Source organism: Ochotona curzoniae, unplaced genomic scaffold (assembly GCF_017591425.1).
Source record: "Ochotona curzoniae isolate NIBS_2020 unplaced genomic scaffold, NIBS_Ocur_1.0 contig_1014, whole genome shotgun sequence".
In the NCBI taxonomy this organism is placed as follows: Eukaryota; Metazoa; Chordata; class Mammalia; order Lagomorpha; family Ochotonidae; genus Ochotona; species Ochotona curzoniae.
The window spans coordinates 33,296,628-33,322,618 of record NW_024464920.1 but is presented as its reverse complement, the minus strand read 5'-3'; the positions used below and the strand labels follow the sequence as shown (position 1 = coordinate 33,322,618).

At 45.3% G+C, this 25,991-nt stretch overlaps 1 long non-coding RNA gene across 1 annotated transcript in view; it reads left to right on the top strand.

The window, feature by feature from the left end:
- Positions 1–2,922: 2,922 nt before the first annotated feature.
- The window catches only part of LOC121158013, a 49,565-nt gene continuing 26,496 nt past the window's right edge, over positions 2,923–25,991 (top strand). Inside the window, exon 1 of the long non-coding RNA XR_005884131.1 lies at positions 2,923–3,063. This is a non-coding gene — a long non-coding RNA (uncharacterized LOC121158013). The remainder of the gene's footprint in view (positions 3,064–25,991) is intronic.

The following is a 25,991-nucleotide window of genomic DNA, read 5'->3' as shown; positions in this document are numbered from 1 at the left end:
GTCCTTTGAGCACTTTTAAAACTTGGGCTATTTTTTATACTGCCTATCCTGTCTGTTACAATACCAGACCATTCTTTCTCTAACTCTCAGAGAAAAATAATTTGCTTTTAAAATTCCTTTCAGGGCCCGGCGCGGTGGCGCAAGTGGTTAAAGGTCCTCGCCTTGCACGCCCGGGATCCCATATAGGCGCCGGTTCTAATCCCGGCAGCCCCGCTTCCCTTCCAGCTCCCTGCTTGTGGCCTGGGAAAGCAGTCGAGGACGGCCCAAAGCTTTGGGAACCTGCACCCGTGTGGGAGACCCGGAAGAGGCTCCTGGCTTCGGATCGGCATAGTATCGGCCCATTGCGCTCACTTGGGGAGTGAATCATCGGACGGAAGATCTTCCTCTCTGTCTCTCCTCTCTGTATATCTGCCTTTCCAATGAAAAAATAATAAAAATAAATCTTTAAAAAAAAAAAAATTCCTTTCAGTTGTGTCATACAAGTATGTTACAGAAAAAGAATATACAGCAGTCAGATGTATTTACAGTAATTTTTCTAATTCTTAGTTTTAATCACTGTCTCTGAAGTATGCAGTGTGTGAAGGCCAGAGCTTGACCTATAGTGTTCCTTTAAAAAAAAAAATTATTGGAAAATCACATACAGAGAGAGGAGGAGAGACAGAGAGGAAGATATTCTGTGCATTATTAATTCACTCTCCAAGCAGTCACAATGGCCACAGCTGTGCTCATTTGAAGCTAGGAGCGCAGAGCCTCTCCTGAGTCACCCATGCAGGTGCAGGGTCCCAAGGCTTTGGGCCGTCCTCCACTGCTTTCCCAGGCACAAGCAGAGAGCTGGATGGGAAGCGAGGCTCGTATGAGATCCTGGTGCGTGCAAGGGTAGGACTTAGGCTGCTAGGCTACAGCACCAGGCCTTACAGTGTTCCTTTTAATCCCCACAGTGCTCTTACAAGGAAGAGAAAGTCAAGGTTTAGAAGCCCAACTGAGTCACCTTAAAGTTTGGGTGAATCAGTTGCATCTTGATTCAAAAGCTGTTTTTTCGACTACAGTCTGCTAGTTTTATGTTTTACAAGTCTTAAAATCCAAGCCTTACTAAAATAAGTCAAAAGAGTTTTGAGGGGATTACTGTTTGTATGAATAGGCACTGAGACAGATACAATTAACTATATCAAGGAAATCCAAATATTGTGGAAATCGATTTGTCCAGTAACTGTACCTCCATTAGGTATTCAGTATTGGTCAGTATTGGTTTGAAACAATTTGTCAAAAACATCTTACCTGATTATACAATAAGCAGTAAGTCAAGACTTCGTAAGAACAGCCCCAGTTCTGCTATTTACAGTATCTGACTTCCTGCAAATGAATTATCCTATTTGATTTTCATCTGAGCAATGAAATTAGTAGTGCCACAGCCAGTGCAGCTTTGAGCAGGGTGGGAGAGGGTGGCATGTATGGCAAAAGACAAGTATAAGTAGATGATTTTTTGAAAGCAGAGGTCAGAAAGTTCCAGTTCGAGAAAGGAACAACTTAGTGCCTGTCCAGGCAGCTGTTTCTGACTTGATTTCACCTGTGGCTCTTTTGTTTACGGACCAATCTAATTCCGCCAGGAACCCTGCCCTGGGACTTCATGCCCAAAGGTCGCAGAGCGTGACCATTTATACAAGTCCCTTAAAGGCCTCTGTCTTGGGAATGCGTGCCGCCTGGGGCTTTGCCAGCCGTGGCCCTGTCAATGCACAGCAGTTATCCCTACAGCCTGCGTTCCCAGAAACCTGAAACTGGCCTGGCGTTTGGCTGCTGCTTTCTCCCCAGTGAACTCTGACACCTGGAGACGTGAGGGCCTTGGATCTTACTGCTCTAAGAACCTTCTGTCTGGCAGCCTCTGGCAAGTAGGTTAATACACTGCCTACTAATTATTAGATTTCTTTAAAAAGTTGTGTCAGAAGGCACCGTGCCTGGCACATGTTAAGTGCTGGGTGGTAACAGAAATAAGACTTGGCACCTACCATTCAAGAAAGGAGTTTATTAGAATTGGCCCCAACAGGGGCAGGTTTTTGCCATTTACTGTACAGCCAGCAAGTCTTCATCGCTGTTTTCTTGCTTTCTCTAGCATTAATCATTAGGGATTCTCATGCTTTCGTGGCTGCTTGTTAAGGAAAACACACACTTAGGAAAAGTCACTAAGGGTTGACGTGTCAAAATTCTACCTCCATTTTATGTTAGACACTGGGATAGTCTCTGCCCCCATGGAGTTCATACTTTTGCAGGGAACACAGGCCTTCAGTGGAATGTATATAGTTATATGAAACCTTGGTCTAGGCCTCAAAAACATTAATCCTTATAAATACAAAATACAGGATATCTAGTTCTATTTCAAACACTTTTTTTTTTTTAAAAAAGATTTGCAAAGCAAAGTTAGGCGTCTTTTTTCCACTGGTTCAATCCGTAGATGGTGGCGAGGCCCAGGACTGGGCAAGGCTCAAGCCAGTTACCAGGGGCATCCTCCACCCACGCCGGTGTAGGAGCCCAATAACCAGGGCTTCCTCCGCTTCCCCAGGTGCACGCAGGGAGGCGGGTCACACCTGGAGCTTGAGGGCCTCATAAAGAGTGCTGGTACAGGCCGCAACTTAACTCGCTCCACCATAGCAGCAGAGCCAGTATCCATTTTTAAAAATCCATGGGATATATGCTTTGAAAGTATTCGTTCCAATTTGAATATCTTGTATTTTATCTGACAAACTCCGGTAACTTTAGCGTCCTACAGGGCCAAAAAAAATGTGGTAAAAACTGTTGGCTAGGCCAAGTTAAGACAAGGATGCAAGACACCTGGCCGGCTCCCAAAACTTGTTCTTAAAAAGGGGGTGGGTGGGGGGGAAGCCTGCAAAGCCCTGGGAGCCTGCGCAGTGAGGCGAGGCGCGCAGCTGCTTTCCCGCCGGTTTGGTGCGCGGCACGGAGCTCGGGCCACGCCGCGGGGGTGGGGCGCCCACGGCCCCGTCTTTGCCGGCTGGGAAAGGAAGTGCCGGAAACTTGGAGCCCCGGCCAGAGTACAACGTGTCCACCTCGGAAGAGGTGAGTGCCGCCATCTTTACGTGCACCGGGCGGGAAGAAGTTGGGGGCGCTCCCCCCGCGGCTGGTGGGGCGGACTCCGGGCAGGCCGAGGCGCGGGGGCACGCGGGGAGCACGGCTCGTGGCCTTTTCCTCTCAGTGCTGACGTGGAGCCGGGGTCCCCCTGCGGGAGTCGATGCCGGCCGGAGAACGGGGACGCCGCCTGGGTCCCGGATGTAAGATGGCGGCGCGGGGGGTGGGGGCCGCGGCCTGGCGGGGCCGTCACGTGGTGGGGAGCAGCGCGCGAGCCTCCTTCATAAGTGATCTCTATGGTTCGTCCGGACGCACTGGGGCAGCGGAGCGCGAGGCGGCTCGTGTGTGCGCGGCGCGCCCAGCCGGCGCCCGGTCGGCCTTCGGCTTTTACGGGTTTTTGTTTTGTTTTGTTCTGCTTTCGGCTTCCTGCAGCGCTGTACGGGATTTCCCCGAAGGGTATGGGGAACGGACCGCCGCGGGACTGCCGGGCTTCGGCGGAGCCCGGGGTGGCGTGGCGGGGCGTGCTCGGGGGCGCGGGCGGCGGCTGGGGGCCATGGCGCGGCCTCCCCCGCCGACGCGGCAGCCCCGGGACGTGGCGGGAACGCCGCTCGCTGCCCTCGGGGAACGTCCGGCGTCTCCCCGCGGGTTTTTTTTTTTTTTTTGCCCGCCCATCCCATTTCCTGCTTTCGAGCGGCCCTGGGGGACGAGCCGTCTTGGGAGCGGCTCTCCCCGCTGGACGTGGCCGCCGCTCGCTCGCTCTCTGGAGAACGCCGCCCTCGCCTCGGCTGCAGGGGCGCGGGGCTCCCGGGCGCTGGGCGGGGTCTCCGGGCGCGGCGGAGGAAGGACGGAGGAGCGCCCCAGCTGCCCGGCCGCCCCGCGCGGGCACCGGCGCCTCGCCTACACCATGGCCCTGGCTGAGGTAGTAGTTTGTGCTGTTGGTCGGGTTGTGACATTGCCCGCTGTGGAGATAACTGCGCAAGCTACTGCCTTGCTAGTGCTGGTGATGCTCAGCGCCGCCGAGGAGGACAATGGCCGGGAATCCCCTTTGTTTTGCGGGGCGCCGGGACAGCCCGCCGAGACCGTTAGCCTCACGTTTTCCGGCAGAGGGGTGCGGGGCAGAGGGCTGGAGCGCGGGGCTGAGCTGTGGGATTCGCTCTCGGCGGAGGGAGTGGGATTGTGGAAGATACTGCTGGCACGGAGAACTTTCCCCTTCAGTCGCGCGAACGCTGCTCGGAGCAGTCGAGGTTGTATTTTAGTCTCCCGGTACCTGTTTTGCCTCATTCTCCAGTTGTAGGTGTGAGTGGGCAGGAGCCTTTCTGTTGTGTTGGCTTTGGGGAGTAGACCCCGTAACTGCAAAGTTTATGCTTTAACATTTTAGAACTGATTTTTTTTTTTTTGGCATGTACTCTCCTTTTAGCTTTTTATTTTTAAATGTAAAACTAAAGCAATTTCAGGTTTCTGTTTCAACTTTACAACTTTTTGAATGAGAAGAATGAATTGATATACTGCTTAATTGTAAAAAGCAAACAAATAAATTCTTTTTACAGTGCGTTGAGTGGCTTCGTTTTTATTTCTGTTATAACTTTGGACAATCAAATTGGTAGCGGTTGGGGGGTTGGATTCTCACGTTGTGCTTTTTAAATTTATGGCATTGCATTTTCATATGGAGGAAGGGATCGGGAAGTTGGAAATAATATGGTTTCAAGATAAAGCCTGGAACATTTTAATGAGTGACCACGCATCCTAATAGGAAAATTTAATTTTGATAGAGAAATTGTGGTTTGCATAACTAGTGAAATTGTTTGATATGCTAAGTACTCTTGAAGTCTGCATGGGGGAAAAAGATACTTGCATTTTTTTTTTTTTCAATTTCATTTTCACCGAGACAGGAAGGTGAGTCTTAGTGCTTTTTCTTCGAAAATTGGTGTTTGATTTATATATGTTGTAATTGCAAAAGTCCCCGGGTTTTGGATGCTCAATTGAAAACATTAGGTAGCTTTTTATTTACAAAAAGGCACAAGAAGAGGAAATGTTATGAGAGGAACAGTATCTCTTTCTGTTCCTTTGGTAAGAGTTTTTAAAATTCAGAAGTGATGTGGTAGGTGTCCTTGCTTCAGAGTAACCTCGCTCCTTTGCCAGGGCGAGGAATCCTAAAGACCTATAGCACTTGTGTGTCAGCTCCAAGTTTACTTTTCTAGGTAGTTAAGTAAGTTCAGTGCCTATTTATTGTTTTGATAATGAAAGCCTCAGGGTGCCATTTTTATTCTAGGAAAAACTAATCAAAACGATTAGTTTGCTTTTCTGAAACCCTTTAGTGAATCAACCTAACCATCCAGTCCACTACATTGATTTTATCACTTTTATGGAAACTCAACAGTTGTTAATCTACCCCAAAGTATTTAAAATTCTTGTACTTTATTGAACTTTAAGTGGGTTGGCATATTAGAAATGTTCGACATCCTACACAAATTATTTGTAATTTTACCTTCTTTCATCCCAAACTGTACTGCCCACATAGTAACGTTTTCAAATATTGCATATGAAAGTACTGACACCTTATGCTTCACTAAATTACAGCAGGAAACAGTGCCACCAGCTGTTTTTTGGCCTCATCATTGCATTATCTCTGATTTTAAAAATGAACGAGCATTTTTCTCAACACACTGATAATAATTAGCAATTGAACAGTATCCCTCAAGATTAATTTGCCTTGTCAAAAAAAATAAGACTTTTCAATCTTCATTTTATTGACATTTACTTGGCGCAATTAACTTTTTTGTTAAAGGTCGTTTGTCAGACATTTAAGTAATTTGTAGTTGCAAAAATCCACTGACTGGAGGGATGGAGGGAGGCAGTGTCGTCAATACTGGGCCATAGCCAGACTAAGGGAGGGACGTTTGAATCAATGCCCTGTTTGGAAATGGATATGTTCTCATCCATGGGATTTACTGTTGGGAAAAGATTCTCTGGTTAGCTTACAAAATTCACTTGCAAGCTATTAGAGTAATATTCTGGCAAGTAGGCATTACTGACCAACAAGATTTAGCAAGGTTTTCTGCATCTTGTAGAGTGGCCCCCTAAAAAAAAATTCTTGTCAGAGGCACCTAACAATGAAATTAGCTCTTTAGTTTGTAGGAACATGATGCTGAGAAGGCTGTGAGGTTTCAGTAACCAGACATGGCCTCTCCTATTGTTTACTATTCCCACCTCCATGGTAAACAAACCTGATGAGGGAGGTGCTATTTGCTTTCCCATTGGACAACCCTGCCCTTTGTCATTTCTCTTAGTAGAAGGCAAGTAGGACAGTTACCAGAAGTGAGTGTAAGGGTGAGCATTTGGCCTAGCAATGAAGACCCCCAGAGGGCACCTGCACCTTGGGAAGCACAGGTGAGGGCTTAGGTAGCCAAGTGGCTGCCATCCACATGGGAGACCCAGATTAGGTTCCTGGCTCCTTACCTAGGCATTTATGGAGTGAGCCAGGGGATGGGAATGTTGTAATAACTGAACAGCTGTTGTTGTCACTGGTAGATAATTAAGGAAAAACAAAATTACCTGTATGATTGTCTAATGAAATTCATTAGATATTTTTGTTGGATTATCACTGTTAGACACCATGGGAAAAGCAAAGTAATTGGACTGTTAGGTCATTGCCTCAAAGGAAAGAAAGACACCATGTGCAGTGTTTTAGATCCAAATGTGTGTGAGAGAAAAGCATTAGTGACCTACTTCACTTTTGGAGACTTGGCAGAAAGAAAAATGGGTGAACAAGCTAAACGCGGAGGAAAGTGTGGGGCACTTAGTAAGGGTGCTTTAGGCAGTTCTCTGATTACATTTCTTGGGAACCAGAAATACAATTAAGAATTGATATTGGAAGGCACTGCTTTTGCTCATTTGGCTAATCATCTGCCGGCGCTGGCATCCTATAAGGGCACTGGTTTGTGTCCCAGCTGCTCCACTTACGTTGCAGCCTGCTGCTTCTGACCTGGGAAAGGAGCCGAAGATGGCCCAAGGCTTTGGGACTCTGCTCCCAAATGGGAGAATAGGAGGAGGTTCCTGGCTTCCTATCAGCTCAGCTCTGGCCATTATGGCCACTTGGGAAGTAAACCAGCAGATGGAAGATCTGTTTCCCTGTCAATTTGCTTTTCCAATAAAACTAATTTTCTTTAACAATTTTTTAAATTTTACTTTTTTTATTGAAAAGCTATACAGAGGAAAAAACAGAGGAAGATCTTCCGTCCGATGATTCACTCCATAAGTGGCCACAATGAGTGGAGCTGAGCCCATCCGAAGCCAGGAGCCAGGAACCTCCTCCAGGTCTCCTACGCAGGTTTAGGGTCCCAAGGCTTTGGGCCATCCTTGACTGCTTTCCCAGACCACAAGCAGGGAGCTGGATGGGAAGTGGAGCTGCTGGGATTAGAACCAGCGCCCATATGGGATCCTGGGCGTGTTCAAGGCAGGGACTTTAACAACTACACTATTGTGCTGGGCCCCAATAAAAATAATCTTAAAGCATTGACAAGATGTACCAGGTGGCTTAGGTTTAATCCTGTATTTGGTACTAAGGTATTATAGGTCTCACCTGAATTTAAGAAAAGCATTACTAGTTCAACATGAAATATAGTATTGTTCTTATTTCAAATTGAACATTGCTTTTTTTTGATAAATTTTCATTTGATAATCTTTCCATAAAAGTACTTTTTTCAGTTGTAATGGGATTGTGTCTACATGGGATTTCTGGCTCCTAAATTTGTGAGTAGCATTCTCAAAAATTGTCCCGTTGAGGCACAAAAGTACTACTTTAGTCCCTTAGGTATCTCTTATGAGCAAGCCTCTAACTAGGAGTCTGGGGGTTGGTTTTACCGAGGAGCGCTCAGCCTTAAACACCACTTTCTGGAAATATACCATTGTCTTTGAGATAGGTTTCAAATTGCACTAATTCCATGATAATGAGTTTTTCAGGAGATCAGGGTTTCTCAGAAGGCAAGATAGGCGGGTTACAAAGCAAGTTAAAAAACAGAGTGTCCACTGGCTTTTTTATTTTAAAGACTTATATTTGAGGGAGGGGAAGAGAGATCGATCTTCCATCTGCTGGTTCATTCTCAAATGTCCTCAACGGCCCGGACTGAGCTGGCCAGAAGCTGGGAACCAGGAGCTTTTTTCAGGCCTCTCACCAGCGCAGATGCCAAACCTTGGGCCCTTCTGCTTTGCTTTCCCAGGGCCTTAGCAGGGAGCTGGATCAGACAACCCTGCTGAATCTAGGACCTGGACACATACGAGATGCCAGCACCACAGATGGAGAATTAAATTGCTATGTCACCACACCAACCCCCAAGGGCAATTTTAAAACAACATTTTGAAGTTATTTTTGTATTAATTTGAGGGGTGGAGACAGTGTTCCCATCTACTGGTTTTTCTCCAGATATCTGTAACAGCTGGGGCTGTGCTGGAATGCAGAATGGAAAACTCAATCCAGGCATCCCTCGTGGGTAGCAGGAACCTCATCTTGAGTCTTCACAGCTGCAGCCTGGGGTCGGTCTGGCCCAGGGTCTGCATTGGCAGGAAGCTGGAGTCAGGACTGGCAGCTAGAACTCTGTATCACAGGATGTGAAGGTCGTTCAGGTACAGGTAAGTGTCATTCCAGATCACACTGAAATAACCACTGTGGCCCTGTCAAACTGAATACACTTTCCTTTGTCTAGATCAGGCTTATTGAATACAGTGAAAGTTCACACATGTCCAAAAGGATACTCTTGCTTAAGTGTACCTACTATAACTTGGTAATTAGGATGAATAAGGAGTGTGTCTAGAACTTGTACTAATTTGAAGTTTGTTGTAAGGAAATTGTATATTGCTTTGTGTCCACCTCCTTGGTTGAGTATCTCGTGGAAGGGCTTAGGGAAAACTGCACAGCCGAGTGTTCAGGAGTCAGGCCACAGCGTCCCACAGGCACACAAGTCCTACACCACTTTAGGAACCTGAGTTCTGACAAAATGACCTCTGGACATTTTAATACTTGGTTCCTCCCCCTCTGTAATGTCCCTCTGTTTTTGTTTCTCTTCCATTACCAAAAATAATTGCCTTAAAACTGTTTCCTTGCAGGCCCAGCATTGTGATACAGCAGGTTGGACACAGTGTTTGTCCAAGTGCCACTCTGTCCGCTGCCTTTCTGATCCAGCTCCTGCTGATGCATCTGGAAAGGCAGTAGTTGACCGGGGAGACTGAGGCACCTCGGCTCTCGTCTGGCCCAGCCTTGGCGCTTACAGTCATTTGAAGCAGTAAAGTGGAAGGGATTTGTGAGACCCTCTCCCTGCCCCTACCCTGGCTGCCCATGCTCTGCTTTTCTAATAGAAAATTTTTGAAAATATTTATTTGTTGTTACTGGAAAATCAGGTTTACAGAGAGAAGGAGAGACGGAAATATCTTGTCTGTTGGTTCACTCCCCACGTGACCACAACAGCTGGGGCTAAGCCAATCAGGAGCCAGGAACCTCTTCCTGGTCTCCCACATGGGTGCAGGGTCCCAAGGCTTTGGGCCATCCTCTACTATTCTTTGAGGCCACAAGCAGGGAGCTGCTTGGGAAGTGGAGCAGCCAGGACACAAACTGGCCATTCATATGGGATCCCCAGCACATGCAAGACGAGAATTTACCCACTAGGCTATCCCCCTGGGCCTTACTCATTTATTTTAATTTGAAAGGCAGAGAAAGAGAAGATGAAGCAGAGGCCAATCTCCCATCCTCTGGTTTACTCTTCAAATGCCCACAAAGACGGGCAGGGCCAGAGCTGGGAGATGAAAACTCAATCCAAGACTCACACATGGGCACTTGGGCCTTCGGAGCTGCCACTCAGAGATCAAATCCAGGCAGTTTAAGCAACACAAACATCTTAACCATCTGGATAAATGTTCTCTGCCTAAAGTAGTTTTTATGCTTTTCTTTGTGACTGTTAAAAATTACTCCTCCAAAACTCACAGCCAGTTTTATATGTTAAGGTAGTTATGACAAGATGTCTGAACTTACATATTTGCTAATGTAAGAAAAGGTAAGCAAGAAATATGTGGTCTTGCAGCTGTGTGTTCTGTGCACTTGGGACCTGAGAATGATGAAACGCATGCGGCTGAGCTAGGCTAAGTGGAAAGTCATGTCAGGGGACAGATGGAGTTTTGAAGTGCAAAGAGAATTATTTAGCAAAACTGGGGCTATAAAGTTGCTAAGAAGAATGTAGACTGATTTCTTCCAGAATTTAGGGGCTCTGGGAATAGAGAAGCCATAAGAGCAAGATCAGGAACATATGGACTTGAACATCAGAGCTGCACCTCTCAGCAAGCTCTGGGAAGGGTATGTTTTCAGAGAGAATGAAAGAGGATCTGGGATCATTCACTCAATCATTTATATAAGTTATTTATTGTTGTATTCATTAGGTAATTAGTTGATTTAAAAAATGATCTCTCCATGGGCTTTCGACTTGGGGAATTAGATACGTGTATAAATAACGAGCCAGAATAAAACAAGGGCTAGGTAGAGCTGCATACTGTGTGCTATGGAAATGCAAACACCAAGCAAGCAGCTTCAATGAGGGGAGCAACACAACTAGTTCTTCAATATAATAAGGATGAAGGAATGGGAATATGTGGCTGTGAGGAGAGGGGGGGTTGGCATACAGCAGTTTGAGCCATTGCTTGTGATGTTAGCATCCTATATGGGTACTATATGGGTCCCAGCTGCTCTGCTTCTGATAGAGCTCCTGGATAATGCACTTGGGGAAGCAGTGGAGGATAGACCAAGTGATTGGGCCTGTGTTACTCGTAAGACCTATATGGGGTTCTAGGTTCCTGGCTTCTGCTTGGCCCAGTCCTAGCCCTTGCCACCGTCATTTGGGGTGTCTACCACTGGGTTGAAGATCTTCTTTCTCTTCTTAATTCTTTCAGTTTTTTTTTTAAGTTTGTAACTCTGCCTTTTGCCTTACAAATAAATAATTCAAAGAGGAGAGACATTTTCCATTCTTTTGTTCACTCCCAAAATGGCCAGAGCTGGTCTGGTCTGAAGTCAGGAGCTAGCAGCTTCTGCCAAGTGCCCCATGTGGTGCAGGAGCCCAAGTCCTCGGGCCGTCTTGCATTGCTTTCCCAGGCATATTCACGGGGGCTGGACCAGAAGTGGGTAGGCAGTATACGAACCGTTGCTCACATAGCATGCTGGCACCCAGGCAGAGGCTTAACATGATAAGCTACTGCACTGGCCTTGACTTTTTTCCCTTAAGATTTTTTTTTTTTTTTGAGGGACCAGCACTGTGGTGTAGTGAGTTAAGCCACTGATGCTGCTTACTTTGTAACTGCCTTTAAAGTAAGAATAAAGAAATTATAAAAGGTCATGGTCAGACCCGACGTAGTGGCCTAACAGCTAGTCTTTACCTTGCACACACCAGATCCCATATGGGCGCTGATTCCAATCCCTGTGGTTCCAATTCCATCTACTTCCCTACTTGTGGCCTGGGAAAGCAGTCAAGGACAGCCTAAAGCCTTTGGACCCTAAACCTGCATAGGAGACCTGGAGGAGGTTCCTGGCTCCTGGCTTCATATGGGCTCAGCACTGGCTGTTGCGGTCACTTGGCGAGTGAATCATCGGACAGAAGATCTTCCTCTCTCTCTCCTCATCCTCTCTGTATATCTGACTTTGCAATAAAAATAAGTTAATCTTTAAAAAAAAAAAAAGTCCTGGTCAAGGAAGAGCAAGTGGTTACAACATAGAAGCTGGGAAATTGGGTAGTGAGACCTGTGATGGTGTAGACACAGCCTAGGAATTGGGCTTGGAGCTGGATCTCGAGTGCTGTGCCCAGGCCAGCAGCTTAGATGGTTGTTTAGGAACAAAAAGCGTGACCTGTGAGAAGCTTTTATGTAGGGGAAGAAAAGTGCACAGAGGAGAACCACATGTTCTGGGAAGGCAGAAGGCACACACGGTGGGAGGAGCTGATTGTGTGTGAGAATCGGGCCTGGACAGGACAAGGCCGTGTGGCGCTGGGGTTTCTGTTTGTAAGGACTGCATGTGTGCGCACATCTGTGGAAACTTGACGGTGCTGTGGATCAGGAGCAAAAGCTCGTCTGGGCAGGGCCAGGGAGCCTCCAGGGTTACTGCTTAACCTGCCTTTTCTGGGCTTCTGTAGCCCTGCCCTCTCTCTCATTTCCCACCTCCTGCACTTCCTTTGGAAAAGTGTAAGATTAGTCTTTAAATAAAAAGCAAAAAAAAAAAAAAAAGTTTGACCCTCTAGTTTAGAGCTAAGTTTGCCTGATGGGATAGTTGGTTTCTCTCTGATGACATATTCACACAAGCATGCGCATATGTGCACACATGTATTTAAAAATCTTGTGGAAAATGGAACTCCAAGAATTTATTTTGGTAGAAAAGTTTTGCAATCTGTGCATACATGGTGTCTCAAAAAAGTTGATTAAAATGTGTAGTATGAGATGTGCATATAAGAGATGAGGCTTATCCATTCAAAATTTTCCCTAAGGTTTTGAAATGCTTTATTTATTCATGTACATGTGTGCTCATAGAAAAAAGATCCTTCTTGGGGAACAACAGTTTGGAGTATTTGGAGTGCATTTGAAGGCAAGTGAGTCCTGGTGTGCTTTTTTCCATCTTCAGATGTGTGGCTGTAACTGCCTACCAGTTGGGACCTTGGGATGCTGTATGGTCTCTCAGCAACAACTCTTAAGTCATCCTATGTCCTTTGTTTTTCCTCTTCCTGGCTGTGGCAGTTTAAAAACATGTCAGCAATTTCTTCGACACTTAAAGAGCCTGTGCTCCCCTCCTTTAAACTTAAGTGACCTTTGTGGCTGCTTCAAGTAGTACAATATGACAGAAATGCCATAATGTGATTTTTCTGAGACAGGGTCATAGAAGGTGAGACAGACGCCCCCCTCTCTGCCCTCCATGGCTGTGGCAGTCTGAGCTGCTTGACATGAGGGCGTACCCCGAAGCTCCCAGACTAGAGAGCACAGGAGAGTTAGAGAGAAGGAGCGGTTTCTTAAGAGCCCCAGTCTCTCTCAGCCAGTCATATGGATGAGCACAGTCAGGTGACTCCAGCACCACCCAGGGATGTCTGTGTGCTCCCGAGATGTTCTGAGCCCGAACCATGCAGCTCAGTGTAGACAAGGAGGAGATATATTATGAGTTGTTTCTCTAAGCCAGTGTTCTGGAATGAATCCCTACACAGCATTCAATAACTAGAATGAACTGGAAACAGAATGGAGCATCACCATAACAGAACCTGGAATTGACAGTGGCTTTGGAAATGAAGCTCAGATGGAAGTTGGAAGGGCCTTTAAGAGATGAGAGTGTCATGGCCTCAGAGGTTGTCTACAAGAAATAAAGAAAAAGTTACTGAGAAGCTGAAGGAGGGGGCTGGCAATATGGCTCGGGTTAAGCCGCACCTTAAAATATCAGTGCTGGCAGCCCACGTCATAGTGCTGGCTGCTCTGCTTCTTGTCCATCTTCCTGCTGATGTACCTGGGAAGGCAACAGAACATGACCTGAGGACTTGACCATTGCCATCCACATGGAGACCCTGACGGAGTTCCTGGCTCCTGGCTTCAGCTTGGTCCAGCATCTGGGGAATGAACCAGCAGATGGAAGATATCTGTCTGTCTCTGACTTTCAAATAAATCTCAGCCACAGGATATTGCTTGTGGTACCAGCATCCTGTATCTAAGTGTCTAATTAGAATATCATTTGTGGATCCTCCAGTTTCTTAGTTTTATTTTTATTGAAAGGAGGAGTTATGGAGAGAAGGTGAAACAGATTGAGAGATCGTCCATCTGCTGGTACACTCCCAAATGGCTACAACAACCAGAGCTGAGCTGAGCTGAGCTGAAGCCAGGCGCCTGAAGCATCTTCCAGGTCTCCCACATGATTACAGGGGCCTAAGATTACCATTTCCTGCTTTCCCAGGCCAGAGAACGGGGTTGGAAGTGGAACAGCTGGAACTGTCGGCATTCCATATGGGATGCCAATACAGTGTGCAGGTGCTTAAACTACACCATGGTGCCAGCACCTCCTGTTTTTAAATACTTATTTTTGAAACGCAGAGTTAGAGAATGAATAACAGAGAAATCTACCCAGTAGTTCATTCTCCAGGTGGCGGCAGTAGCTGTAGCTACGCAGGTTCAGAGCCAGGTGAATCCTCCAATCTCCCATTTGGGCCATCCTCTGCTGCTTTCCCAAGCCACTAACAGCTGTATCAGAAGTGAAGCAGGCCAGACCCAAACCGTTGCCACAGGCGGAGGCTTAGCCAGGTATACCACCATGCTAACAATGGGTCTTCCACTTTGCATTTCTTGCTAATGCACATCTTGAGAAGCAAAAGATATGACTCCCCACCATCACACAGTAGGCTCAGATTGAGTTCCAGGTTGCTGGTCTTAGCATGGGCCAGCCCTGGCTGTTGCTGTCATTTGGGAAATGAACCAGTGGGTGGAAGAGCTCTGTGTCTCTTTGTCTCTTAATCTTTCAAATAAAATGAAATAATTTTTGAAAATAAACATACTTTAAGGTTTAAGGATCCTCTTCATCTAACAACAGGATTTTTTTGAATTGTTCTTGTTCTCCATGATACAGTGTTGTAGGTATTGGAGTTCCTCACTCCTCCTTTCCTCCTTCCCTCCCTGTTTTTCCTTCCTGCTGTTTCCCCCAGTATTCTCAGTAGTGAGGTTCCTTAGTAACAGTACAAGTTTAACATTCTGTTACTTAAGTGTGTCATGGCACTGAAGGTTTAGGCAAAGGCACAAAATCTAGGATGATACTGTCAAGGCATATTTAACTGTTTCAGAGGGAGTCCTTTCATTTAGATGTGGAGATGTGTGCTGCAATCAATGTTCACCCCCCCCCTTTTTTTTTTTATTAATTACATTGCATTATGTGACACAGTTTCATAGGCTCTGGGATTCCCCCAACCCCTCTCCCATGGTGGATTCCTCTACCTTGTTGCAGTATTACAGTTCAAATTCAGTCAAGATTCTTTCATTGCAAGCATGTACCAAGCATAGAGTTCAGCATCTTACTGTCCAGATAAGTTCAACAGTTTCTTGGGAAGACCATCTCTGGCCTGAAGGCAGAGTTGGCAGAATATCATCCGGATTGATTAAAAGCCACGACATAACATCAACAACAATTTACAACATTATGGAATTGTTTGACATGGTATTCAGCAACCAATATGTTAAAAAATGCAAGTGCTTACAATGTCCACTTCCAGTATGCTATTCTCCATTATATAGTTCATCTATGTGATTATTTGTGTATACTTATTTAGCTGTATGTCTATTTGCTCAAAGACTGTCTTATAACAGAAAGCATATGATATTTGTCCTTCTTGGACTGGCTAATTTCACTAAGCACGATGGTCCCAAGTTGGGACCATTTTGTTTCAAATGCTAGATTTTCATTCTTTTTAACTGGCTGCATAGTATTCCATAGAATAGGTGTGCCATGGTTCTTTATCCATTCCTCTGAATGGGTATCTGGGTTATTTCCATGTCTTTGCTATTGTGGATTGTGCTGCTATAAATATAGGGATTCCACTTCATTTGGATACAGTCCTTTTTTTGCTTTTATTTTATTTTTATTTTTAACGTTCATATTGTTGATCAGGGTGGGAAGGATCAAGGAATAGGGAAAAGTAGATGTGATCATTGTTTCCAATTTTTCCATTTCTTCTTCCTGTATCTGGGGGAAAGTGAGAGACAAAGGGGAGAAGCCATACCCAGCTTCTCAACAGCCCTAGTACCCGGGGATGGGGAACAGCCAACTGATATCAACCCAAGGTCCCAATGTGGCGCACATTCTGAGGGTTCTGCCCAAGAGGTTTCCATAGTTCTGAAATGCTGTTGATCTTGCCGATTGAAGGATGTGGAATCCTTCGAATGTGCATTGGCTGACATAGTCGACCTTAGAGTCTCCATTCACCCTGATTTTTGCTGTCATCATTTGGCTGGGATAGTTGTCCAGTTTGCCCTATTCTTTTCTGCTCTGGTACCAGATGTCCTCTGCAGGCTCCCATGGACTGCTAAATCCTCCATGTGTTTCTGGGCGTGGCCATCTACTGCTGTTTCCTCTACTGAGGCAGTCAAGCCCTTGCAGGTAGTCCCAAGGATCTGGGCCAGGTGACCCGGGTCCCGACAGATTCCCTACCCCCAGGGCTCATGGCCCCAGCACCTACTGTATGGTAGGTGCAAGGACCCAGTCCAGGTGAACCAGGCCCTGCCAGACACTCCCCCCCCACTCAGCTCATGGAGCTCACAGACCCAGTACCCACTGTGCTGGCAGGACTATGGGCCCCCCCCCACACACCTGTGGCTAATGGACCCAGCACCCACCACACTGCTGGGCCCCAGGATCTGGGTCAGGCAGCATGGGCCCTGTTGGATCCCTTGCCTCTGGGGCTCGTGGACTTGGTACCCACTGCACTCAGACTGGCATGGCTTGCCTTACCTCAGCATCTGTGTTTATGGATGATGTTAACATGTTGTATAGTTGTTATAGATGTTTACATTGTTGTTCAGGGTGGGAAGAGTCGAGGTTTGGGGAAAGTGGGTGTGATCATTGTTTCCAACTGCCCCAATACCCGGGGATGGGGAAGAGCCACCCAGTATCAATCCAAGGTCCTGATGTGGTGCACACTCAAAAGAGTTCTACCCAGGTCATTTTGATAGTTCTGAAATGCTGTCAGTCTTACTGATGAAAGGATGAGGAATCCTTCCAATGTCCATTGGCTAACATAACCCACCATACAGTTTCCATTTGACCAAATTTTTGCTGTCATCATTTGGCTGGGGTAATTGTCCAATTTGTTCTGCTCTCCTTTCTTTGCTATGGTACCAGATGTCATCTGCAGACCCCAGTGGGCTGCCTTATCCTCCGTGTGCATCAGGGCCTGCCATTCACTGCTCTGTCTTTTCCACTGGGTCATATGGTGGATCAGTTTGCAGTTGTCTGAGCAGTCTCCATGCTGACTTCCATAGCGACCACACTAGTTTATATCCCACCCAGAGTGGATTAAGTTACCTTTTCCCTCACATTCTCACCAGAAGCAATTGATTTCTGTATGTAGACTTCTCTTTATTCTCACCAGAGTTAGTTGGAGCCTTAGTATAGTTTTTATTTGCATTTCCTTAATATCTAAGGAGCCTAAGTACTCTTTCATGTATTTGTTAGCCATTTGATTTTATTCTTTTGGAAAATGTCGGGTTGTTTCCTTTGCCCGTTTCCTAACAGGGTTGCTTGTTCTGCTGTTGTTGAGTTTCCAGATACAAGCTCCCTATCTGTTGTGTAGCGTGCAAAGATTTTCTCCCATTCTGTTGATTACTTTTTGCTTTTGTTGATTGTTTTCTCTGCTATACAGATGTCTCGATGAGGATTTTACAAGGTCTTAGGAGAGTATGAGTTTATCTTGCATGTGGAAAAATGTAAATTGTATGTCACTTGATGGTACAAAATGTAAATGTGTTCATTCTTTTGTACTCCTCTTAGCAAGATGTAGCATTTGTGTCCCTTCCTTTTAAGCCTAATATTTAACACAGCGTCTCCCTGGCACATAATTGTTTTATGTGTCAATGTGAATTTCTTTATTCATTCTTTTTCCTTGTCCACTGCGCTCTTTACCCACAGTGTCCAGTGCTTTCCTGCTTTCAGGTTCGCTGGGTTTGTACATCTCACCCTCTGCTAGCTTCACCATAAACTGCACGCATTTGAGGACCTTCCACTCTGTCTCATCTCTAAGCTTCCTTTCCCCACTAGAGTTTACAATGGCTGCATAGCTAGAGTAATGCTGAAGTGTTAACAAAAATTTTACTTGAATGATTGCAATAGCAACCTTCAATGTTTCATTACATGGAATTAAAATATCTCAAGCATTGTTGTAGGCCACTTCAAATTATTTTGAGTCACGACTCTTATGTTGATACTCAACCCATGACATTCTTGTTCTTTTGTGGAGTTATTCTTGGGGATCTACTGCAGTATGGAAGATGCAGAATTATGTGCTGGGCCCTCTTCCTGTGATGGGTGTCTGTGAAGTGTTAGAATGTGTCAAATCTATTTGTCATCTCTTCATTCTAATTTAGATTTCTGATTAAAATGAGCAGCAAGGCATGGTTTGGTGTGGCGCTTAGGTGGCCCCTCAGGACACTTGCATCCCATATTGGAGCACCTGGGTTTGAGTGACTGCTCAGCTTATGATGTCTGCTAATGACACAGCCAGGGAGCCAGCAGGTGATGGCTCCAGTGCGTGAGTCCTAGCCACTCATAGGGGAGATGTGGATGCGGTTCCCCACCCCTGACCTTGGCCTGGCCCGGCTTTGGCTGTTGCAGGCATTTGGGGAGTGAAGAATCGGATCAAAGAGCTTTGTCTGTTTCTGTCTCTGCCTTTCAAATAAAAAGGAAATAAACTTTAAAAAATGTCAACAGCAGTATTGAAAGGAAAAGCCTGAAAAGGAGTTTTGAAATAAAAACTGAAAGACAGTAGGATAGTTTTACCTCTTGGCAAGGAATCTATGTGCATAAATACGTATTTGTTTAACTAGTGTTAAGTATCTATGTACTCCCCTAATGTTCTGACTAGTAGTGGGGTAAGATAAATTATTAGACCCATTAATCTGAAGTACTGCTTCCAACAGCTGTTTATTGCAGTGTACTGTGTAGAGCCTGGGCAATCACTTGCCATACCCTGGGGAAGGTTTTGCATGCTATTACATGACGTCCTTAGTTCAGTGACACACATTCCTAGATTTAAATATAAAACCAGGTTCTCAGAAAAACTGAATCCCAGCAACATCTTCTCAAAAACTGAAAGCTAGCAAAGCCTTTAAAAAGAAGAAAAATTAACAACGAATTTTACTAAGTGAATTTAATTCACAATGGAATTTTCCCTAGTATTTATGCTATTGTTGGTTTTGGTTTTATTTGTTTGTTTTAAATTAGCATGTTTATTCATTTGGTTTGATCAACTATTGAATTTGAGTTCAAAGATCCATTTCCTCTGAGGATACAGTCTACAGAGGCCAAGTAAATAATGGAAAATCAAAGTCTCTAAGTTTTCAGAGCAATGCTCTCATCTTTTCAGAGTAAAAAGTATGTGTGGTTTTAATGCAATGTTCTACAAAATTAAGCTACTCCCTCTTACTCGAAAAAAGTGTTCTAATTTTCTGTTTTCTCGGTTCATTCTATTTCTTCCTAATAAAAATTTTTTTGAGGAGAGGAATTGAGCACCAGAAACAAGGGTGGATTCACAGGGTGTCCAGCTGACCCTTTGCACAACTCTAGACAAGTCTGTAATAAGGAAACTAGGGCAGAGGTGTTAATGTAGGGAGCTGGTTGGTTGAGCAATGTGGATAAAACCTGGTGATTTCCACTTCAGCAGTGGAACCCCTCCTTCCATGGCTGCCACTTGTGGTTCTTCACAGAGCTACTCTCTGCCCCGGGTGGAGTGGAAGGGGGTGATGGGGCACTGGACAGAATTCTAGTGACAGGTAACCAAGACAGTGTTTCTTCTCTCTTGCTGTTAAGTAGCTGTGTGACTTTGGCTGAATTTCATAATCTCACTTATCCTCAGTTTCTTCGTTTGTAATCCCTACCTTGAAGAGTGTTTCTAAACACATTGGGCACAATGGTTGAGTAACTAAATCCTCACCTTGCAAGCATTGGGATCCCATATAACTGGTTTGTGTCCTGGCTGCTCTACTTCCCATGTAGTTCCCTGCTAATGGCCTGGGAAAGCAGAAGAGGATGGCCCAAAGCCTTGGGGCCCTACACCCACATGGGAGACTTAGAAGAAGCTCCTGGCTCTTGGATTCAGATTAGTTCAGCTCTGGCCATTGCAGCCATTTGGGGAGTAAACTAGCAGATGGAAGATCTTTGTCTCTCCTTCTCTCTGTAAATCTGCCTTTCCAATAATAAATCTTAAAAAAAAAAAAGTTTCTAAATACCACAGACTCTGTACCTCCAGTGCCTAGCAAGTGCTAACATAAGCAAGGTATTCCATAAATGGTAACCATTTGAAGTGTAATGAAAAACCTCTTCCAAATGCTCAATCAATCCATACCATCTTTTAAAAAAATCTTTATTTATTTGAGAGACAGGGACAGAGAGGTCTTCCATCCTCTGGCTCATTCCCCAAGTGGCTACAATGGTTAGTGCTGGGTAAGGCTGAAGTCAGGAGTTTCTTCTAGGTCTCCCACATAGGTGGAAGGGTCCAAGGTCATGCACCATGTTCTACTGCTTTTCCCAGGTGCATTAGCAGGAAGATGGATCAGCAGTGAAACAGCCCAGACTCCTACCAGCGCCCATAAGGAATGGCAGTAGCTTAGGCTGCCATGTCAGAATGGCAGCCCCTGTTCATGTAATTCTGATCTTAAGTTCTTTAAAATTTTTTTATTGATTTGCAAGCCATAGAGTGAGCTCTTTCATCTACTGATTGACTCCCCAAACACCCACAACATCAGGACAGGGCCAGTCCAAAGCTAGGTGTTTGGAACTCAGCCCAGGTTACCTGCTGCCTCAAAGAATGCACACTGACAGGAACAAGGACTTGAACCAGTATGGGATGCAGATATCACAGGTGAGGTCTCAACTGTTTGTGCCAAATGCCTGCCACCCTGCTACACACGTGCATAAATTGTTTACTTTTCTAACTTGAGTGGTGTGTCCTCCCTGCCATTTTAATGGCCTTTTGTACTCAGGGACATGACTCTTGTTGTCAGCTTAAAAGAACAATCAAGAAATGATTCAGCAAAAGATAAAAGGCAGAAATGTGTTATTCTTTAAAAATTATTATGTGATACTTTCAGCAGTCTCCCATGCCCCATTTTGATATCGACAGTGTTCAAAATAATGGCCAATCCAAGTCTTGTTGACTGAAGTCTGGGCAGTATAGAGCATGAGTACACTCTGCTAGCAATTGCAGCAGTATTTGGATAGCATTGCTTGAATTGACACATAAATGGAGAAGAATCATTTTGCATGGCAAGCCTTCCCATTGTACGGAAACTGCAGAAGTTTCCCAACAAACGGTTTCATTCCCCTGGGACTGTGGATCTGTATGTTGCCTCACCATAAAGTGCCAGATCCTCTCGGCTGCTGTCTAGAGCAAGGATGAAAGACTACACAAAACTGGGCAGCATCGTTGAAGCCAGGTGGTCTGCATACTGCACCATCACCCCTGTGGGGAGGAGTCTATGGTGAAGTGTATGGGGTTGCTATTGTGACAAGTGTTTTCAGGCAAAAGCAATAAATCTTCCCTTGCTTAAATAACAGATGGTTAGGATTGTTGCTTCTGTTTTCAAAAAACCCCTAACAGGAAAAACAAACAGATAACTGAAACTCTGAGTTTTTCTTGGCTTTAAAGAATACTGGAAAGAAAATGGAAATAGAGTAGCTTCTGCCAGGTATTTGTGGCCCACAGAATCATGGGTGCCCCCAGGATGCCTGTGTCTTAATACCCAAGCGGTATGAATGTGTTAGGTTACATGGTAATGGGATTAAGATTGAAGGTAGGGGCACAATGTGGTAGTCTAGTGGCTAAAGTCCTTACCTTGCACATGCTGAGATCTCATATGGGCACTGGTTCTAATTCCAGTGACCCCGCTTCCCAACCAGCTCCCTGCTTGTGCCTGGTAAAGCACTTGAGGATGGCCCAAAGCCTTGGGACCCTGCATCCACATGGGAGACCCAAAAGAGGCTCCTGGATTCGGATTGGCTCAGTTCTGGCTGTTGCAGCCTCTTGGAGAGTGATCAACAGAAGATCTTTCTGTCTCTTCTCTCTGTATATCTAACTTTCCAATAAAAATAAATACAATTGTAAAGATTTAAGATGGAATTAAGGTGGAATTAGCTGAGTTTAAGATGGGAAGATTATCCTGGATCATCCAGGTGAGCCCAATGGAAGAGGGAGGAGTCTGGGTTAGAGCAAGGGGTGTGACCACAGGAGCAAAGACAAAGCTGTGCATCACAAGGACTCTATCTGCCAGGACTGGCTAGGAAGATGAAGCAAGGAGGGCGTGAGCCAGGAAGATACAGGTTGCTGCACAAAGCTGAAAACGGCAGGAAACAGCTTCTTCTCCAGAGCCTCCAGAAAGCTGTGCTGATGCCTCGATGTTAGCCCAGGGAGAGAGTCCTTTTGGAGTTCAGATCTGTAGTACTATAGCTAATAACGTATTTGTCAAGTTGTAGGCCGTTAACATGGTGTTTTTTTTTTTTTTTCCAGCAGCAATTTGAAAATATAGCCTGTAGCTTTGAAAAATATTAACCTACATCCCTTCTCTCTTGAGAAGTGCTATTCATGGTGAAATGATAAGAAAACCAACAGCCAAGGGCATAGTTGGCCACTGATTGGCTGGCTGGGTGTGGATTACAGTGGTCTCCATTCAGTTCCTGTCCTGGTATTTATTATATGTCCTGCCTTGGACCATGAAGGTTGTTGTTTTCCCAGCCCCTCAGCCTTCATGATGCCTCCATTTCCTTTTTCTTTTTTTCCCCATTTCTATCAACTTCCTCCCTTCTCAATACCTGCCTGCTGGTGAAGAGCATAGGAGTTGACAGCAAAAATTCTGGAAATAGTAAGGACAGACTTAGTGACAGAAAGGTGACAAAAGATGCCACCTCATCTCATTGACTTGGCTGCTACCATGTTTCTTAGAGAAGCTTTTCCAATTCAGAACACACCAGGGCTGAGTTTAAGTGTTGTCCCTAAGCTGCTGGTAGCAGAGTGGAAGCCCCTGTGTTACTGTGGTATATATATTAGTATACACTTAGTGCATACTTCGAGCTCTTGGCAGAGTAAAGTGTAGAATTGAGTGCTCTGACCATACTTGCCATCACCATCTCTGATCTGTATGAAATTTGAAATACACTTAAAGGTGGTACATATTTATTGAGCCTTCACTATCTACAAAAACATCAGCAACAGGTGGTAGTGGTCAGCAGCCTCCAGCAAGACCACTAGAAGCTGTGTTCTGCTGCAGAAGGATGCCTGTTCTTGTAGAAGAACACTTGCGGTCTTGGAATGTCATGGGAACAGCCTGTTGGAGGTGTTGTCTTAAAAGACATGGGCTCATTCTAATTTAGACAGCAAAAAAATGTTCTCCCCCAAGTGATCAGCCTGTAACTCGCTGTGTCTGGGAAAAGTTGTAGTACCTTCCCCCTTTGCAGTCAGGTGTTTACAGGGACTAAAGGAAAAACACTCCCTTATTTTAGTTTCTCCACTGCCTTGGATGTGTTTTCTCAAGTATTTCTGTTGATGCCTCAGTACTCTCTGTGCCTGCATTGTGGTTTTTGATGTTTTTTTCAAAGGACTTTATATTGAGTGGAACAAAGTCTTTTTTAAAAGGGATGATCTGACATCTTGCATGCTAGAAGGTCAGGACTGCATTTTTGATCATTAGTGATGGAGGAGGAAATTTTTTAAAAAAATTTATTTACTTTTATTGGAAAAGCAGGTTTATAGCAAGGAGACACAGAGAAACTGCTTCTGTCCACTGGTTCACTTTCCAGATGGCTGCAGTGGCTGGAGCCGAAGCCAGGAGCTTCTTCCAGGTCTCCTACATGGGTACAGCATCCCAAGGTTTTGAGCTATCCTCTAGTGGTTTCCCAGGGCATGAGCAGGAAGCTGGGTGGGAGGCAGAGCAGTCAGGACATGAACCAGAGCCCATATGGGTTCCTGGCACATGCCTGGGGAGGATTAGGCAATTAAGCCACACTGGGGCCAAGAGAGATGTGTTTTGTTTCGTTCTGTTTTAACACCCAGAGCAAGCTCCTCTTTATCAGCAGTTATCACACCAAACTGCCACTGACTGAGTGCCCCACTACACTCCCCTGTGGTGGCTGGCTGGCGTCTGCTGGAGTCTGTACATCTGGGTGGATACCTCTTACCCTGCTGTAGGAAGGAGGCAGCCAGTGCATGGGACAGTGTTGAGTGAGTGAAAGTTGCTTTGTTACCTGAGAACTTAACAGTGTGTCCTGAAGGTTTGTCAGTTCAGGTCCAGACTCCTTTCCTCTGATTATTATTGTAAACCGTTTTTCCAATCTCTTCTTGTCTCTTGTCCTGTTCTCCCACCTTCTGCTTGTCTTGTCTGCCCAGCCATCTGTGGTGACCTGTCTTCAAACAGCTGTCCTCAGTGTCTTCTTTATCTGTGTGGCATGTCTGCACTGAGGGGTAGAGTCTACCCCCTGTGCCTCTTAAATCTGGGCTGGCTTATGATGAGTTTTACCAATAGAATGTGGTGAAAGTTATGTTCTTAATTCTGGGCCTACAGTGTAATAAAAGTACTGGCAGTTCCCACTTCCTATGGCTCAGGACTCTGGATTTCCCTTAAGATGCCTAGGCAGTTCTTCTGGAAAAAGAAACCATGTGGACGAGGCTGAGGCACCAGACATGTAAGTGAAGATGACAATACGTTGGCCAGGCAGCCAGATCCAGCCTTGTATTTCCAGTCCCAGCTGCTCTGATTACTACTCAAGAGTCCTTAAGGAGGACCACCCAGACACAAAACTCCTACCAAACCGTGAGATACCAATAGCTAGTCACTCAGCTATCTCCTATTAGGGTGGTTTAGCATACAGTGAGAACCTCCGTATTGTCATTTGAAGACCAAACATATATTTTTTTTCACTTTATTTGAAAGGCAGAGTGTGTCCAGAATCTTCCACTTACTGGTTTACCCCCTCCTTCAAGGGACTGTAACAGCCAGGACCTGCCCACACTAAACTCAGCAGCCTGGAATTCAATGTGGGTCTCCCAGTGTGAGTGCCTGGGACCCAAGCACTTAAACCATCATCTGGCAGCTGCAAGGCTACACATGGAGAAGCTGGAAGATGGATCAGAAGGAATAGGGACTGAAATGGAGGCACTCTGATCCAGCATGTAGGATGTGGCATTAGAACACACGGCATGTTGTATGTGGCATCTCAAGCGCTATGTAGAAGCTTATCTTTCTAATTTAACCAACCTCGACCTCCTCTAACTTCCATAAAACTGATACCACATATTTTTGTCATCTAATTGCACAGTTTATTTTTCCTGTCCAGTAATATGGGCTTCATGACTGAATGTAGGATCTTTGAAGATAGCAAACAGTGGAAAAATGTAACTAGTAATCTGAGCCCTAAGTATTCCTGGTCATTTTAGCTGTCTGCAAAACTAACTTAGGTTTGACTCTCCTTCATGATAGCCTGGAACTCCATCCTGTCTCCTACGTTGGTGGCAGGGGACCAAGCATTTGGGCCATCATCTGCTGCTTTCCCAAACACATTAGAGGAAACTGGATTGGAAGTGGAGTAGCCTAGACTTCATTAGCAAGGATTGGATTTGCAGCAGGGTGGCAGGATGCTGGCATCACAACTGGCACTTTTACCTGCCATGCCACAATTCTGATGCTTGCTAAAATACAAGATGCATTCTTATAGTGGAAACAGACCTGATTTTTCTTTTTTACTTTGTACTTATTTTTATTTGAAAGGAGATCTTCCATCTACTGTTTCATTCTGGGAGTCGGCCAGGGCAAAGCCAGGAACCTGGAACTGGGTTTCCCACACGTCTGACAGGGATCCAACAGTTGCCTCCTAGGTGTGTATAAACAGGAAGCTGGATGAGGGGGTACAGCCAGGACCTGACATGAGGGTGGGCATCCTAAGCCTTAATGCCATATGTGCCTGCCCCATTGACCTGTTCTTGAGTTCAGAGAGCCTAAGAGGTTTTTTTTAGCCCAGATGCTTACTAAATTATATATTCATGGCATGGTTACTTCACTTAGCTTCATTTTCCTCATCTGTAATTTGGTAATTCCAATCTTGCCAATCTGCTAGGAAAGGGACAGTCATAAGGTAATGTTTATATTCTCTAAAAAAAATTGTAAAAATGATGAAAATGGCTCCTCACTCT